We start from the raw sequence: 18010 nt of genomic DNA, 5'->3' as shown, positions 1-18010 counted from the left end.
TGCCTTTTTTTTTTTTTCATCCCATCGTGAGGGGGGATGACCCAGAAGTGTCCCTAAATGCCAAAGTGCCATCCTTTTGCATCCCATGAGGGGGGATGACCCAGAAGTGTCCCTAAATGCCAAAACGCCATCGTTTTGCATCCCAACCTGAGGGGGAATGACCCAGAAGCGTCCCTAAAGGCCAAAGTGCCATTATTTTGCACCTCATCGTGAGGGGGGCACGACCCAGAACCCTCCCTAAATGCCCAAATGCCATCATTTTGCACCCCATCCTGAGGGGGGGGACGAGGGGAGCGCGGTGCCCCAGGGGCGGCGGGCAGCGATGGCGGTCCCTTGGGGGCCCGGCCGCCTCCTGAGGAGAAGGAAATGTCCGCCCTCGGGGCAGGGGGGTCGCGGCCTGAGGGCGGGCCGGGCCGGGCCGTGAGGAGAGGGCGCTGCGGGGCGGCCCGCCATGGCCGGCTGAGGGGAGAGGAGGGCGATGAAGGAGAGGAGCGTGAGGAAGTAGAGGCCCCACAGCAGGCAGCGGGGACCTGCAGCGCAGCCCCTACCCCCCTCATTTATCCCCTTTCCCCTTCCCCCGCTCCTCTCCCCGCCCCGCCCGGCCCGGTGCCGCGCCTCGGGGCCGCGCTCGGCCGCCGGTTCCGCCTCCTCCGCCGCCCCCCCCACCCCCCCGGCCGCCGCCATGTTGGATGGTGCGTGTGGGTGTCAAACCCAGCCAGAGGCGGCGGCGGCGGCGGTGGCCGGGCACCGGGACATCGCGACACCGCCACATCGCGACACCGCAGCCCCTTCCCCGCTCCCCCCCCCCCCTCAGCACGCAGCGCCAGGTCAGTGCGGGAGCCGCGGGGTGCGCGCGGGGGGCGGCGGAGGAAGCCCCCCGTTTTTCCTCCCCTCCTCTCCCACCCCTCCGTTTCCCCCCTCTCCCCGGAGCCTTCTCCCCTTCAGCCGCGGGGAACCGGGGCTGGGGGGTGGGTTGGGGTGCGGGCAGGGCCCCCCCCACCCCCTCTCTCAGGGGCTGCGGGGCCTCCCCGCGGCGGGGAGCGGGGCCCGGCGGCGGGGTTAGGGCCGGGCCGGGCCCTGCCGGGGGGTGGGCGGCTGGGGAGGGGCCCGTCCGTCCGTCCGGGGGTCTCCGGGGGGGGGTGGCGGCGGCGGTGGCAGCCCCCCGCGGGGCCGGGGCGGCCTTTGTTGTCTCCATTAGGTCGCTAGCAACAGTTCCTGGCCATCATGGCAGCCCCGGCTGCGAGCAGGAGGCACTGCCAGGAGCTGCCGGGAAAGGTGACTGCGCCCCGGGGCCGCCCCCGGGCCGGGAACGCTGTGGGGGAACCGCTGGGGGGGGGGGGGGGACCGACCCCAAAACCCCCAGACCCCAAAAGCCCCGACCCCCCAAGACCCAGCCCCCTCAGCCCCGCTCCCCCCCTCTCGGCCCCGCATCCCCCTGAGGGGCGCCGAGCCCGGGTTCACCAACGCATGCGGAATGCTGCTCTCATGTATTTTATTTTTTTAAATCCATTTGAGATTTTCCTTTTTTTTTTTTTTTCTTCCCCCCCCTCTCTTCTTAACGCCCTGCCCGCGCTAGATCCGATGCTACGGATCGGTCTCGAGCACTTAGCGTGCCGTATTAATCGGTATCGCAGCTGTGAATTGTATTTGCACGGGGATTATTGCAGGCTGCCAACAATGAGCCGTGCCGATTTTAAAGCTGCGAGGCGTATCGATAGCAGATATTTGGTCTCGATTTTATTTGGCCAAGGGGCGTGTAACGCTTCCCCCCCCCCCCCCCCAACCCCCTTTCCCCTTCCTTATCGCTGATCTGGAGAGAGCTGAGTTATATTTAAAATCCCCACGAATTGGACGTGCTGCTTTTTGGTATTTTTTTTTTCTAAGCAAATGCCCCGAATCCTACGTTTTCACCGGGAGATACAGAGTACTTGTTCTGACTGCTAAGCCATGTTGCGGGTGTTGCAGGCTGTGGAGACTGACTTTAGGAGTTCAAAATGCAAATCAGGCCACAAGGTTCAGTTTTATTATTCTCTCCACTGTAATACATATTTTATGGTAATATGGAACTCTTGCATAATTCCGTATTGCTGTGTTTTATGCAAGACAAGGTCAGAGAAAACTGGATTGCTAAGGTTTAAAATACAAGATGTTAGAGCGATTTTTAATTAAAATACAAATACATCATAACGATATCTTCAGCAAAATAGGGCCTGTTTAGGAAGTGCTTCTAAATATGTTTGTCTTGGCTGATTCCCAGATACATTATTTCCAAAGAGGCTCACGTATAGTGTTTCATTGTGAAGAATCACAACTTCTGATAAATTTTCTCTTGCAAACTCGGGGTCACGGTAAACTAGCTAGACAGAGTTTTGAAGATAATCTGCCGTATATTAAATATTTAACCACGTTATCAAAAATTACCGAGTACAAATTAACCATGAGTGTGCATTCCTGAAGACGGATTCTGATAAGGCTGAGCTGACGGCAAGTTATACTTCAGGAAGTTTGACTTGCTGCTGCTGATTGCAACTTCCTTGATGTCATAAAGCAACTATGCGGCATCATCCTGCCGTGACGACGGTTCTCCTACGCGGCAGCCTGGGTTAGCAGACTTCTCCGTGTGCTGACAGCTGAAAAATAATGCCCGCCTTTAAGAAATGAAGGTTCTTGCAGGCTGGACCTCTCTGTTTAGGAAGAAGGGAAAAAAAAAAAAAAGAGAAAAAAAAAAGACCTGTTCCTTAGGTAGGAGGTGGATAGCTTTGGGTGATAATTGGGAAATAAAAGGCTTATCTAGAAGTTGCCTTGTTGTCCTGTACTAGTAGGAGAGCCCTGATCTGAGCCCTGGCTGTCAGGTGCCCCGGATGATAGTGCTCGTGGTGTTTTTCACGTCCATTATTCTTACAGTCACTTTTAATGAATAGTTGACAAACATCTGATGTCCGGTGCAAGCTGTATAATGCAATGAGCATAAATGAATTGTGCTTGTACTGACCGCATCGTTATTTACATAACTGGTTAATCATGCTAATTTCATTCCAGCTGTCAGACGTTTGATTGCTTTAAAACTTGGAGCTTTTGAGAAGCCTCAAATCTTGGATCGCTGCTGTAAAATGCCAAAGGCCTAATTTGTTACTTCATAAAAATGCTGATAGTCTTGCTGGGTAGAGAAATTGGTGCTTTTTTTTTTTTTTTAAGGAATCATTAGATTTTAATCTGTCTTAGGAGAAATACATTACCGAATAGCTATGATATTCGTGATGTTGCTCTTCATGGGTCTCGTGTGTAGGAGGGGGAAGTGGGTATTGGTTTTGCCTGGCCGAGAAGACTGTGAGTTACTCTGAAATCTTTGTGTAATGACTGGTACTCAGGAAACAACTTCCTAGCCTTCCAGTGCCATATTTGCAGCTTGCTGAATTGTCTCTTGGGATCTTGCTAATAGAAAATGAAAGGTGTCTGGTTTGTATGAATGCCTGTAATGTTCTTTTCCCCCCTTTGCCTTGCTCTGATCTGTGCAGGGAAAGTATCGAAACGTACTAGTGTCCTGCTGTCTTAAGTGCTTCAAAGAGCGGCGGTTTTTTGTGTATTTCAGTAGCCTAGCTGCTCATTAAGAAAGCATGAGACGCCGTGGAGGAGAACAACATGCGTGCTGTCCTTTAGAATAAAACCTCCTAGTTCTAATTGTAGGTCTGCTAGCATTGCCATACGTCAATTTGGTTGCATACTGCTACGTGCTGAATAGCAGACCTTACAAAAAATCGCAGCATTAATCAGTCTTGATGGCTGGGATAGGATTGCTTTCCTATTCTGTGGGGTGAAAAATAAATTTAGAATGCTTGTATAACAGAATAAGTGAACTCCCAGGCCGTAAGCTGCAGGATGAATCTAAAACTATGTGGCCGTAGCAGTTGAGCCTCTTGAGGGGTGATGCGGGAGGCAGAAATTTGTAGAAAGTTGTTATTGGCTTATTTAACGTCTTGCAAATGACATTTTGGCTTGGGTTTTCAAGTGTGGGGTATGATTTTTTTGAAGGTGGTCTAAGCTGTTGATGAGGCAAAGTAGCTTGCAAGCGATCAGAAGTTGGATTTAGTTTCTGAGGAGAGGGAAAATTAAATTGCTGAGGCTGAGTGCCATCAAACTGTACTGCACATGTTCGGAGTTACCACGTGAAGTTAGATGCATGTAAATATCTCAGACTGGAGTTTGTGTGAATGATTATACTAATGAGAAAATTAATATTGAAGTATTTTTGTGTTTTCTAGCCCCAATACCATCGCATTTTTATATGGAAATACTCAATTTTTTTCATTTTGGTAAGACTATATTTAGTGAAATGCTTTTCTTCAGTATAGGTAATTATTAGCCCAAATATTTTGGTGTAGCTGCCAAAACCGAACTTAAAAATTGATCCCAGCCCCAACGCCCTGCGCGGTGTTAATTGTTACTGGTGTGTCTATCTGTTCTCATGTCACCCGGGGCTGTTAACATAAATGCCTCTATCTCGTTCCTCGCCTAGCTCGCGTTCAAGGTCAGACGTGGTCCGTTCACGCTGCTTACGCCTTGGCTGCACAGTGACTTGAAAAAGCCGGCTCTTTCCAGGTGGGGAAACACGAGCAGGGCGCGGAGCAGAGCCTAGCGCCGGCAGGTCCCCGCTGGCAGTGTGAGCACAGCTGGCTCCAGCCGCACGGCTGGGGGAAACCAGTCCCGGCCCGGGGCTGGCGGCATCTCGGCCTCGCAGGCTCTCCTTATCTTGGCTTTATGGTGGAGGTGGCTGGGTAAAGTTCTCAAAAATCTCGGACTCAGGAGTTTTGTTGTCCTGTTGCGTGCGGTTTATTTTCGTTTCATTTCATGTTTTTCCTTCCACAGTCAGGAACATAGGTCCCCGAACTGCCTAAAGTAATTAGTGGAAATTTTTGCATGAGCTCTCTTCTGATATATGCGGTTCTCTTCCACGGTGTTGGCTGCTCCCGTCTTTCCTCCAAGTGCTGTTTTATTAATGTAGTCTACAGTTGCTGAGTCTTCAGTCATGTAACTGTGTAATAAATACCAAATTTACAAGGCATGAAAAGCAGAATGGATTCGGAGGGTGGCCTAGACGGGAGAACGCTTGAATGCTGTCTGCTTCTCTAGAAATGGTACAAACCTGTCTTTTGTCTTCTCTATCTCCCTCTCTATCTCCACATGCTTTCTTGCCACCATAATTACCTTGCACTTTGCACACCTATGCATCTATTTTAGTGCCTATTTAAATAGCAGTCCCAGTTCCTGTCTCCAGTAGGGTCATATACATGTTTCCCATGGCTCAGATTTGATCACCTTTAGACCCAGTGTTTTCGTGTGTGTTTCTTTTCCAATGGAATTTTCTGTTCTTACTCCTTACAGTAAAACATTAATCTGTGAATCACTTGCTTTTTTTAGTCTTACAATGCATCATTTGACATTTTTTTTTTTTCAAATTAAGCCATACCAGTCCTTTTTTTGAATCTTCAAGCTGCTTAAAAACATTCTGGGAACCTTACCTGGAGATGTTTTACGTCTGTTCCACGAGACAGATCAGAAGACCAGCTTGCCTTGGTGGTTGTTCCGTGTAGCCATAGCTAAACCCGCGGCCACTTTCTTGGCCTGTTTTTCCCGAAGTGACTACTTAAGGACAGGCAGCGCGGTCTGAGGATCGTGGACAAAATGCCACGTCCGTTTCCTTGGAGAAATTCAACAGCCAAACTTTGAGTTCACCTCGCTTGGGAAGACGTTCCTGCAGTTTTGAAGATGTCACTTACGTAACGCAACGTCTCCTAAAAATCAGGCCGGTGGCTTTCATTATTTAAGAAGCAGAGACAGAAGTGGAGTGAGCTCTGTACTCTGTGTGTTGGTCTCTTCGGTCTGGTTGAGTTCTGCCACGGTGAAATCCCCCAATGTACGTCGTGCCCATGCTAGTTAGAACTACGAGCATGGGTGACAGAGGTGCTAATGATGCTAGGGATGCTCTGTTGTTTTTTTTTTTTCCTTTACTTGGTTTGAAATCATATTAATTTCTAGCTTTAACATCAATTTGGTAGTTTCTGAACCTTTACAAGGGCAACGGTCTTTTCATAGCTTTGCTAGAACAAAGACATTTTAAGAATCTTAATAGAGAATCGTATAATCTTATTACAACTGCTCCTGACTGTTTAAATCACTTCCTTGTACTTAAATAACAATCTGTCACCAGCTATTTCTTGATTGTATTTTTTGTCAGATGCAATTTATCCCCCTCTGTGTTTTTGTTATGTTTTTTTTTTTTTCTGATTGTGCAACCCTTAGGTTGGCAAGCAATTTCTTTCTCAAACAGTTCTTCTGACTTCATTGGGACTAATCGCATGAGTAATTGCTCACTGGTGTAAGGGTTGTGCGGTTCACAAATAAGACCTTTGTTTGTTGGACCTCACGGACAAAAAACCCACTAAAATAATTGGTATATGGTTCTGATATTCCTTAGGGAAAGGCAAAACAAAGTATTTTTAAAGGCAACTTCCTCCCCTGAGACAGAAGTATGAAAGATTCCCTTAAACGTCTTTGCTTGCAGATGGGAAATGTGTACTCGAGTGGCCAGTTGCGTGTTGCTAACTGGGTGAACTGGCCCAAGCGATGGTTTGGTTTGGCCATTCTCCTGGTGATTGTTACTCTTTTTGAGCAGTGAGGATTTTCTCAGCCAATTCTGTTGACCCAGTTGCCGGTGCTGCTGCCTTTCCACTAAGATTCAGCTCTGGACAAGGGAGGAGGCTTGCGACAATAGCAGTAAAACATAGATTTTTCGATCAAGCCTAATAAAATCAGCAAAAATTTAAGATCGTTAATGAATCCTCATCCTTCACTTCTGGGTAGAACTGTTTTAATGTGCCTGCCCATCCTCTGATTGATGGCCAAGCAGAAGGTACTCTGTCATGTGCTATGTGCAAAGGAAAGCACTCGAATTATTATTTGAAAAACTTCAACGTTTTTAATTATTCAGTTAGCTAATTAATCAGCGGAACGCTTTCCAGTTTGTGACATTGCTGGAGACTGAACAGTAATGGCAGTTTAGAGAGAGATCCCGAATCGTGCATTTCCAGCAGCTTGCAGATCCAGGGAAGATCTGGTGAAGCTTTAAAACGCTCGTACCCAGGTATTTAGTTCATCGTTTGATAAAAACCTCTGTGTATAATAACCATTTGAAAGCATAAGACTTGCATCTGTTATCTCATGAAATATTTGCTTTCCAAGCAAATACTGGCTTATTGCATGGTTTTATTGTAATGATTGCTTCTTGCAGTATTTTTATTATTATTTTTAAAGGGCTTGAAATGATTGTTAGCGATGAGAAGTGTTACTATTCCTTTGCTGCTGTTGCTGAGCAGGCTTCGTGCAAGTTAAACTTTGTCTACTGATTTGGGAGAGCATTTCTCAGAAAGTAAAGATAATGCCTCGGTTGGAATGCTTTTAGATAAACAGCGTAGGTGACACCAAGTGCTTTTCTTGTTAGAGATATGCAAAGAGAGTTCAGAAATCAATATTTAATATTGCAGTTGTAGTTTTTGAGAATCTCTACAATATTCTGTATATTCTTAAAGCCGAAATTTTTATGTGCCACTCAGAAGAACAGGAAGACTGTCACTGCATTGGACTGTAATTACGCAGCCCATTTTTTGGTACTTTTTCAGCAAGACAACTGCTTTCTGATGATTTTTTTTAAAAAGATTGTTACCTGGGTGACCCGTCTAAAAAATACTTGTGTTTGTATGTTTACTGGCTCTCTCTAGGGAAGATTTAATAAGGAAGTAAAGTACAGGAGTGTTTATAATAGTTTTTATTTGGTTTTCAGAATTCTTAAATTTTAGGGAAACCGAAGAATGAATGCTTCTGTGACAGCACAATCACTTGAAACTTTTCTCGCAGAGAAGCGCTGAGGTATATCCTCAAAGGATGTGAGGGGTTTTTTTTCAGTCTGCAGAACTGCTTAAGTGTTGCATTTAAGATTTACAAATCGCTGACCCCTTTGTGGAACACGGAGACAGTCTGAAACGTCTGGCTTTGGTACGTTTGACTACCTAGTGAGTAATCTCCTTTTGCCTAGCCGGCTGGTTTGAGCACACTGCGTAGTATAATTGACATTTTTGTGTCTATCTTCCAGCTTACAGAGCCTGCTTATTTTTAATTTCACAATAACTCGAATATATGATGCCTCTGAGAGAGTGTTTACGTGTGCGTTAAAAGGCGCAACGTGGCACGTGTCTACCTGCAGCTGTGTAATGCCGAGAGGTGCTCGTGGGGGTAACTGCGCTTACGTTGCAGGCTGCTGAGCCGGTGAAGACGTAAGGAACGGCAGGACAGTTCTGTGGGCTGTCTTCAGCAGCCTGGTTTTAGTACGCTTCCTGAGGGGTTTCTGTTCTGCAGCTTATGGCTCAGATCAAGCAGAGGAGGTAAGCGTGTGCTTCGCTTGGAACATACGAGGGGTCTCTCGATGTGGGGCTGGTCACTTACTTGCTGACTACGGCCCGTTGGTTTTTGTAGGGTGAGCTTTCCAGGTGTAAATGAAAGAAGCAGGCGTGAACATCCCGAATTCAGAAGTGTCTTTGCTACGTACGCGCCAGCACCAAATTGTGTCTGGGTGCCTTGGGACGGAGCCAGATTTTTCATGGCTTGGGTGGTTTTTTTTTGGTCAGCTTGGATAGCGTATATAATACAGTGCCTTTTCCTGTCTCTGGGAATGCTGATTTTCAGCTTTATTTTAGAAAGGGATTTCTTTTTTTTCTAATTCAGAAGAAAAATGAACTCTAACGGTGGAGGGTCAGTGCTTGATTGTCCTTTCTCTTAGCTCGTGCTTTACAGAAAGGCTTAAATCTGCCACCAGGACTGACTTTGTTTTCCCTCCAGAGCACAGCGGGTGGCGGTGGCAGGCAGGTGGGACCCGGAGGTAGCGCTGTGACTTCGGGGATGCTGCGCTCCGGGTAGGGGCAGGAGGGAAGCACGCTGCTGTCACCTGCCTCCGGGTTAGCTCACGGGGAGCTTTCACCACGAAGCAAACTGGTGAATTACATCTGTTTCTATATACGTGTGGGTCTGCAGACGTGTGTGTAAACCGGACCTCTAGCTGATCAAATTTATAATGGCGATGCTGCTGGCGCAAGCAAAGCCTTGCAATTAAGGACACCTCCAGTGCCCATCAAATGCGCTGAACGGACGTGCCTTTAAATGCCTCGAGCCTTGTGCTCCCTGAGACCGGGCTTGTGTTTTGTCACAACTGCTGTTTTAGCTGCTTTAGTGAAATACGGTGACTTTCGCATTTTCTCCTTTCATGGGAAACCAGAGTAAAAGAGAATTAAGCACCGCCTGCTGCTTGCATGCTAAACAGATGCAAATGAGAGTCCCCTCCCTCGCCATTACACCCTCCCTCCTTACGGGTTGCCACATTGTTTTGATGAAAGCAGTTCCATTGCCAACTCCCAGCCCAGAGGGCAGGTGAGAGGAAAAAATCCCTGATTACAGCGCAGTGATTAACATATCTTTTTGAGTTTGTAATGTCATCGTTTTTGCAGAAAACAAGGTTCCAGGAGCTTCAGAGAGCAGAGGGTTGTCAGAAAGGCAAACATCAAAGTGGAAAGAAGAGAGTTTATTTAAAATACAGTAGAAAGACTTAAAGCATTCATGCTAACCTATGAGAGCTATTAAAAATTTAAAAAAAAAAGCCTTTGAAGCTAAGCATTAAAGATTTAATAGTATTAATTGAATTAAGCCGTGGGAGTTAAGGATATGTAGACACATGTGTGAGTGTATGTATTCGAAGACATTGTCTGTGTTAAGGAAGCTGAGTTACTGAGTGTTGAATTAATTGTACTCGGTTTATAAAGGCTACCTTAACAAAACACTTCTTATTCTTGGACTTAATTAGAGTAGATACCATTATAACTGAAAGTGTAAACAACAGTGCAATATACTCACGATCATTTTAAAACCTGCTGTGAGGCAGAGACGACCAGACTTGGCATACCTGAACAAGGCAAAACAAGCAAGGTAGTTTCTAATCCACAGTTTGAATGTCATTTTGTTCCTTTATATTAGTAAGTCTGTTTTTTCTTTTTTTTTTCCCTTTTTAAAAAAAGAATAAATACCTTTTCCTTTCACTTGTGAGAACGATAACATAATACTCTTGTACTCAACAATAATAGGGTTCTTCTTACCCCTGTGATACCCTGCCTGTAGTCCTAGCCACAGGAATGGGCTTTTTTTTTTTTGGTAGTTGTACTTTCATGTTTGTCAGTAGTGTATTTTCTCCAAAGATCAACTGATCCTGGGAGCTGTTACCTTTCTTACGTTCAGAACTTAGCACTGTTGGGAAGACTTCTAGCTGCAGGGAGAAGGTGGTCCCTCCATAGCTTTGTAAACAGGTAACAAAGAAAAACCCGAGTCAAGTCTGTGGTGCTCTAACTATTCCAGTAGCCTGGTGTCGAGGGAACAGTATGTCTTCTGGTTTTATTTATTTATTTTTTTTCTTTACAAACTGAAAACTCAGCTTCAGACTTACCCAACTTCAGCGTTAACAAGCAGGGGAAAGCCAGGTCCGCGTGTCGTTTGCAGAAAAATGAGCATTGAAAGCTTCTCTCAAGAGTACAGGTGGCCTGGCTGAGGAAGCTGATGTCTGGAGGGGATCACCAGCAGCGCCAGCGGACAGGATTTGATTGGCACGGAAATACCGGTGTGTAGAGACACTACCAACCTCGTCAAGAGGGGTAACGAAATCGAGGGTGATCTAATACATTCAGTTTCCCTCCTTCAGGAAGATGGTTGCTGACAGCGTAAGGCGGGTTGTTTGAGCTCTTCTTGCGGCAAATGTAGTTACTAAATGATTCAGCATGATGCTGTACCCACGCGTTTTAGCAGTATTGATGAATTCATTACCCTTCTGTGAGCTGATGGATGTTAATGGGCTAGAATTTCTGTGCATTTGGACTAGATGGAATGCGCTTGGAAAAAAAAAAAGAGAAAATGGAGTGGGTGAGTTTTTAAGTCACTTTCTTGTTCTGTTTATAAATCTAAAGAGAGTGCTTTTAATAATTTGCATTAAAAAAGTGGTGAAAAGAATAATCCACAGGGCGATGCAGGCACTATGGGCTATACAGACAGTAGTATTACACTGTAGTTTGCTTAAAAAAAAAAAGTCTCAAGCTATAATCAGCTGTGTCAGAACTATCAGAGGCTGGACTTTTGGATTACATGCGATAGGTGTTGTCCTCTGCCTTTCGGACTCCTCACAGGGTGTGTGGAGTCCTGCTGACACGTACAGAATTGCTGGATGCGGACTATCAAAGCGAAGAGCCTATAACATGTTCTCTGCAAGAGCTAACGGCAAGAAAGTGACCTTTAATAATGAAACAGGCGCAGATGCTTTTTAGTAACAAGTCTTTGTCATCCTCTTTGAGAAGAGCAAGCTAATTCCCACTCCGACAATTTTCCATCTAAATGTCCAGAGCAGATAGGAGAGTAGGTAGAATATTGATGCTGAAGGATGGGTTCAGAAACCTTGAGGAATCGTTACAACAGCTGGAAATCGGTGCATATGTGCATGGGAGAATGTGGGATTCACTGCTATCTTCAAACCGGATTTTTTTTTCCTAATTCCACAATAACCAACAAAATAAAGATAATAAGTATTTGCATTTGGGAATAGGATGATCCTTATTGATGTATGAACGAAGCAAGTAGAAAGTATCGTAACAAGGAAAAATCAAATGAGTTGATTTTATTATTTTGTCTTTTAGTGATTCAATTCCATCAAAGATGCACTTAGAGCTCAGTCAGGAACTGAGGTAGTGCAGAAGCAGAGCAAAACGACTGGCGGTGCTTGCAAGTGCTGCTCCTTGGGAAGTCCAACCCAGCTAAATCCAGGCTGCTGCCGCTGGGCTCGCTGCGCCCGCTCCTCTGGCTGCATGTGCTCTCTGCCGGGCAGGGCTCTTGGGGTGGGATTGCTTTTCCTGCTCTGGTGGCGATGCTAGGAACATTAGTCAGCTCCGGTAGGAAGACAGGGTGGAGGTAGGGTTATTTGAAACGTATTTTGGCAACTTGAGTGGTGAGTACAGTACGAAAAGATTAGGAGGAATAAGAGGGAAAGATGGACTAACGTTATAGGACAGACAGCTGCAATCAGTCTGTAAGAAGGGCAGGACCCAGGTTTTAACATGTTGGCCAATTTTGGAAAACTAGAGGACAATTTTCTATGGCTGTCTTCAGCTCTAAACAAAATGAGTGAGTCTTGCTGTTAGGAGCAGCTAGGTGGTACAGGAGATTTCCCAGAAAATCCACCCTTTGCAGTTCTTACGGTTGTTACCTGTTGAAGGCAAGTCCCAGGATTAAACTCGTTGTTGCCAGCAATTTGGGCTTCAAGGCGCAGCTTTGCATTTTGCCTCGTGAAAAGTGACCGTAGATTGCTGTTGAAATTAATGTTACTTCCCTTATTTGTACTTCAAAGGAGTTAGAGTGACCTTGGCATTAATCGGTTGGGTGACCCGATCTGCCAGAAAACCCAGCTGGGCCGATGCGCTCCCTGAGCCCATTCACACCGTCTGCAGCAGTGGCGCGAGGGGCAGAGGTGGCTTGGGGCAGGACGGCAGCTTCCAGGAGCCGTGCTCAGCCTGCACCACGTCCTCAGTTCTCCGTGAGCTCGGCTGCTGACAGCACAGCCCAACCAAGCCCCTTAGTTTTGGCCAGAAAGCTCCTACGGCAGCACGCACGGAGGATTTTAGGATGCAAGTTTCCCACTTCTGAATTTCCTACCAGGTTGATTAATGGTGAGCACACACCTGCATGTAGCTTAATCTATGAAGACTGAAGTAACCTCACGTTCGTTGTCACCAGTTAAAGTTACAGTTGAATTAAGACCCTGGGTTGGTGTTTCAAGTTGAGTGTGCGAGTAGGGTGAGTGGGAGGGATGGCACTAGAAGTTGCATGCTGTGAATGGGCGTTGATGAACGTAAGATACTAAGGTATTAAAGATATTTAAGAAATTAAATCAACCACCTGTTTCTTTACAGGCTTGTAGTTTGTGTTAGCAGCCTGTGCACTTAACAATTTTAATTGGAGAAAAAAAAAGTGTGTCTTGGACATACAAACAGGGGTTTGCATCTCTCGCTGTCCTTTGAACAGTTTTTTTCATCAGAAATTTGTGTTGCAAGGTACAAGTATTAATTAGTGTCTTGGCTTCGAGCAGTGGTAACGTGGGGAGTTAAACTGATGTTTTTCCCTGCTCTGTGTCATGATGAGCATTTGCCTTTGGCCTATTGAATTTATTAATGTGGTTGCACGGCTGTGGTGTGTGGGTGGATAGGAGAAACTGCTCATGGTGACGTCTGCTTCGTAGTAATAAAGTGCAAGCTGAATGGAGTTAATGAAATCTTTGTGTAATTGTAAGCAGCGAGTACCTTCTCAAAATACCAGGTCTGATGGGTGAGCACAAATACGTAAGATTACAGTTGTTCTCGTCAGTTGAATCTTAAAATTGCAGGAGTACAAAATGTTAGCTACACGCTCAATTCTCACGCGATTGTGAGCTTTCAGATTGGAGTATTTGAGTATTTGCATCTCCTCTGGTATTGGAGCTGATCTGTCAGGGCTCTGAGCTGCTGGAAGAGAAGATAGAATGGCTTTGGCAGTCCCCTGTCACCCACTGAGCAGCCTAAGAGTCGAGGCTGGACTTTTCTAATCAGTAATAGTCTACGGCACAGCCTCTGGCAAGGATATCAGTTATCTTGCTGCTTTATTCCAAAAGGAAAATGTGAAAAGAGAGAGGTGTCTCCCACTGTCTTTAATTCAGTTGAAAATGCGACTCGACATACCTGGTGGTACACTGAGTTTATTTCAAGTTGTTACTTCTTATTTTAAGGCATGCATTGGGTGATTTTTTTTCTCCTCTGTTACTGAGAATGAAAGATGAAGTGCTTTCATTCAAGTAGGTAATCCCCAGAGAACAAATTCCTTTGGAGAGTTCGGGTAGGTATTTTCGCTGCTGTGTTGGATTAATTTGCATTTAGAATTTCTGGTTCAGTGCGCAGTGGCTTGACCTTGTGCTGTTTTGTAAGTCTGCAATATTCTCGTACTTATTACACACCCAGCGCTCGCTGTATCGCTACCGAAAAATAAACAGCGATCTGCTGCATAAAATGCAGCTAGCACTGTTGGTGACACTTGACCTAGCCAGAGGAGGAGGAATGTGTTATTTTTAAAGAGCTGTTGTCGAAGCTTGTAATCCTAAAATTAGACCTCCAGCGCAGGTCGGATTTGGATCGTTTGCCCTGATCTTGCACGACTCTTGCCGAGGCTCTCCCTGCTCGCAGCGCTTCGGAGCATCTCCCACGCTGCCGGCGATTCCAGCTGTGCCACGGGCTGCCAGGGTGCCTGGAGCTGCCAAATTCACAGTACTGGCAGCCACCTGGGCAGGTCCTGCTTCTGGTAGCTCTGCCGTGCTCGGCTGTGCGGGTGAGTCGCTGGATTTCTGCCCCGTGCCCCCTTCCTGTAGGCTGAGCAAGGAGCTGAGCTCCCCGCCGAGCTCTAATCCTGCCCTCCTGATTTAAATAGACGCGTAGTAGGGAAAGGTGGTAGGGATAAAAGGCAAATTTGTGTCCGTAAATCTGCTTTACGGCGAAGTGGCCGTGCAGGCAGGACTGAGTTTCTCTCTGTGGGTCTGAGGCATGGCTGTAAAATCAGCGCAGAATCAAACCTCGGCGTTGATGACCGTGCCCAGATTTGAAGGAGGGTATCTTTCAGCGGTAACTCTTCATTTAAAGAAATCCTTTGGCCACCTGCTGTCTGTGAAAGCTGACCTTGTTCTCTCATTTGTAAAAGAGGGTGGAAAGCTTCCAAAACTTTTAATTTTGAGCCATTTCCTCTTCTCAGAAATTAACCGAGGAGGACAAGCGTTTAAACTGTGTAAAATGGCAATTAAACCTTTCTTCTGGAGTTAACCCCGTTCTCCAAACCCTTTGCCAATCTATGTTTGTAATTCATTTCCTAAATAATTTTGAAGGTTAAGGAAGGGCACTGATGGTAACTTCAGCGTCTTCATTTCACTGTTTTATTCACATGAATTGCTGTTTTCTCTGCTGCACAATAGCAAGAGGGAGCTAATAAGTGTGCTACTTGTTGGCTTTTCTGCGTAGTGCCAAGCTCCTTTGCTTCTCCTAGCGCTCTTCTCCAGGGCATCACAAAGTACAGTCGCCTCTCCTCCTGTCTGGAGTCAGGAACAGTGTTTGCATTACAGTAGGATGTTACACCGCAGGCAGTATGATAGCCTTTTGGTCTGCAGTTGTTCTGTAAGAATTATTTATGAATAGGAAGAAAGCATGTGAAAGAATTAACTGAATTTGAAAATTTCTCTAGCGCTGTGGAATCCAGTATAGAAAAAGTGACAGCAAAGACATTTTTCCTGTTGTTACATTCCTGAATTTTAAATAAAGCCTTATGCTTCATTTGTCAATTCCTGGTTCCCGTTTGTGGAAAATAAAGCTCTCTAAAAGCGTTTTGGATTTGTCCGCATAACAAGCTACCATAAGAAACCTAGGGTAGGAATTCAGAGCACCAGGCAACGTGAATCCTTTCTCGTTGCCAGAAGTAGAAGTTGACTTAGTGTGACGGTTGGGGATGTGTTTGCGTGCGCGCTTTTTGCTCCTTGCAGGTGTGGTGTGAGTTTCTGTCTGTCTGGGGGAACTTCTCCCTGCGTCAGCACTGGCAGCGCTTTACTTTAGCCCGGTTCCTTGCAGGCTGGCAAGAAGTGAGCGCTCTCCAGACCCTGGCTTCTCTGATTTACCCTGGACCACAGGTCCCTGAGGATCGCCTGCCTCTGCCTCCCCGACATCAAGGAGAGCAGATCCCTGGCTCTTTGTGCGTGCTGGATCTTGGAGGTCAAGCATCAAGAGCATAAAGCATAGGGGTAAAGCTTCAACATGTGTTGGAACTTCCCTTGGCTGCTTCGGCATGTCTTGGGCAGCCAAGGCTCTTGGTGGCTTTGTGGGGTTTCTGTTTCCCGTGCAGTCCTTTGAAGTCGTAGGTGGATGCAGATATCCCAGGTGGCGCTTGCCTCGTGCAGACCCGTTCGGGGGCTGTTTGGGGCTGTTGGGGTGCTCCTTCTCGTGGTGGCCAGCGGAGTCTCTGCGTAATCGCAGTGTGAATCTCAGAGTGAAAGCTTGCAGTTATCTTTCCATGTATTCCATGGAAAGGGGGATTTTTCAAGGCAGATTGACATCTGTGGTGACTGCCTGAAAATCACAAAAGAACAGCTAACTAACGCATGTTACAAGTCAGATTAGACGTTTACTTTATATATTCTCTAATACTTAATACTTAATTAAAATTTTACACGATTTCTGGCAAACTGCTTACATGTAGTGTTAATTTTCACCCTTTTTCTTGCCCGCTTGACGTGAAAGGCTTTTCATATGTTTCTGGTCCATACCTAGCTGGCCTGTGTATATATTTACCTCCAGGCTCGAAGTGAAGGGCATTTTATCAGTGCAGACAAACCCCTGGGCTGAGTTTTGCATTCCTGAGATCTGAATGGATTCTGCTGGAAGTCTGTATATAGGTGGATTTGTATGGCTGCTGCTTTGAACTAAGTTTATTAAGGACTTTGTGGCTTGGCCTCATTTCTGAGTTAGTCTCAGCAAATTAAATATGGTTTCCTCATGTAGATTTCGCTTAGTGAATTTAATCTCTTGTGAGAGAGCTGTTGAGAAGAAGTTCAGTCACAAATTCCTCCTGTCTGCGCACCGAATCTAAAAGAGCACCACGAGAATTCATCGGGATTATTCGTGGAGGGAAAAGGAAATTAGGTATTCCCCTCCAGATAACCCTTGAGAGCACAGGGGAGCTTCACTCTGTGGTCTACAGCATTGTGCGTTTCCTTTTCTATCTATTTAAAGATGACAAGTTAGTTATAAACCAGAGAAAATGTCTGAGCAGGGGGGAGAGAGCTTGGAAGGCTCGCCTAAGCCAAGCAAGACAAAAGATCTCCACCTTCCCCTCTCTGCTTAATCTTTCAAAGGCACCTGCCCGAGCTGATGGTGCTTTTCCTGCTGTTGGCCAGGGATGGTGGCGACAGTCAACGGGTCTTGCTTTCTGCTGTCTTTGCAACTCTAGCGTGAAAACTGCAAACCCGGATTTTTGCTGAAGCTGCAGGAGCATTGTGCTTCCTTGTGGTTTGTTGTGAGATGGTAATTCACCGGGGTCTCTGAAAACATCCAGACTTTCTGTGTATGGTTTTGATCATGCATTCGGAATGGATTCTCGCTTTTATGTAGGAAGGGTAGTTGGCTTTTTGATCTCTTTAACTATAATATGGGCTTGCGGACCTGCACCCTGATTGTGTGAGGGTTTAGGTTGTGATTGTGATGATTCCTTGGTTGTATTTATTCCGTTAGCCAAAGTTGGTGTCATTTAGGACTGGCACTTGTTTCCATGTACTGTAAAATTCACCTTTCTTATATCGTGTGTGATATTAAAGTGATATTTTCAAAAGCTTATGAAATTAAAGCAAGTAATGAAGCACACTTTGCTTCTTCTCTGGTCATGGGTGTACATGTAGCTGAGGCACTTAACTGTATAGTGCACTTTTAAAGGTATTTTGCGAGGCCTCTGATCCCTGGCCTTTAAAGAAACGTAATTCTGGTAAGCTAAGAGTGTTTTTCGTAAATTCACAGTTGGTTAAAAGACAGGAAGCAGGATGAGGGATGAACGCTCAGTTCTCGCAGCAAAGGGCTATTTCCAGTGGCGTGTCCTGCCAGAGCTCAGTGCCCTTGCAAGTGCTCCCTTTTCCAGTTAATTTCTAGATATTGAAGTGACCAAATCAAAGCCAAGCAGTTAAATTTAAGAAGAATCCTGAATAATTGAATGGAAGGAAGAAAGACTGAGAACTGTTTGAGTGATAAAATACACGAATGGAAGTGTAAGGGAGGCATGGAGAGACGACAGGGTTGGTTGGAGACCTGCAGCAGCTTCCAAAAACTAAACCTCAGAG

The 18010-nt window shown here is 45.9% G+C and overlaps 1 protein-coding gene across 3 annotated transcripts in view; it reads left to right on the top strand.

Moving 5' to 3' along the window:
• The first annotated feature begins 36 nt into the window (after positions 1-36).
• The window catches only part of EPN2 (epsin 2), a 44514-nt gene continuing 26540 nt past the window's right edge, over positions 37-18010 (top strand). The window contains exon 1 of one of the 3 annotated variants that reach the window (XM_083799423.1): positions 37-827. The gene's annotated coding sequence lies outside the window, so the exon portion shown is untranslated. Of the gene's footprint in view, positions 828-1140; positions 1276-18010 lie in introns of those variants that run through there. The other 2 variants (XM_083799425.1, XM_083799424.1) reach the window with 2 other exon arrangements.

The sequence above is a fragment of the Anser anser genome, assembly GCF_964211835.1.
Source record: "Anser anser genome assembly, chromosome: 15".
Classification (NCBI taxonomy): domain Eukaryota; kingdom Metazoa; phylum Chordata; class Aves; order Anseriformes; family Anatidae; genus Anser; species Anser anser.
Note: the sequence above shows the minus strand (reverse complement) of the source record. Positions and strands in the feature narration are given on the sequence as shown.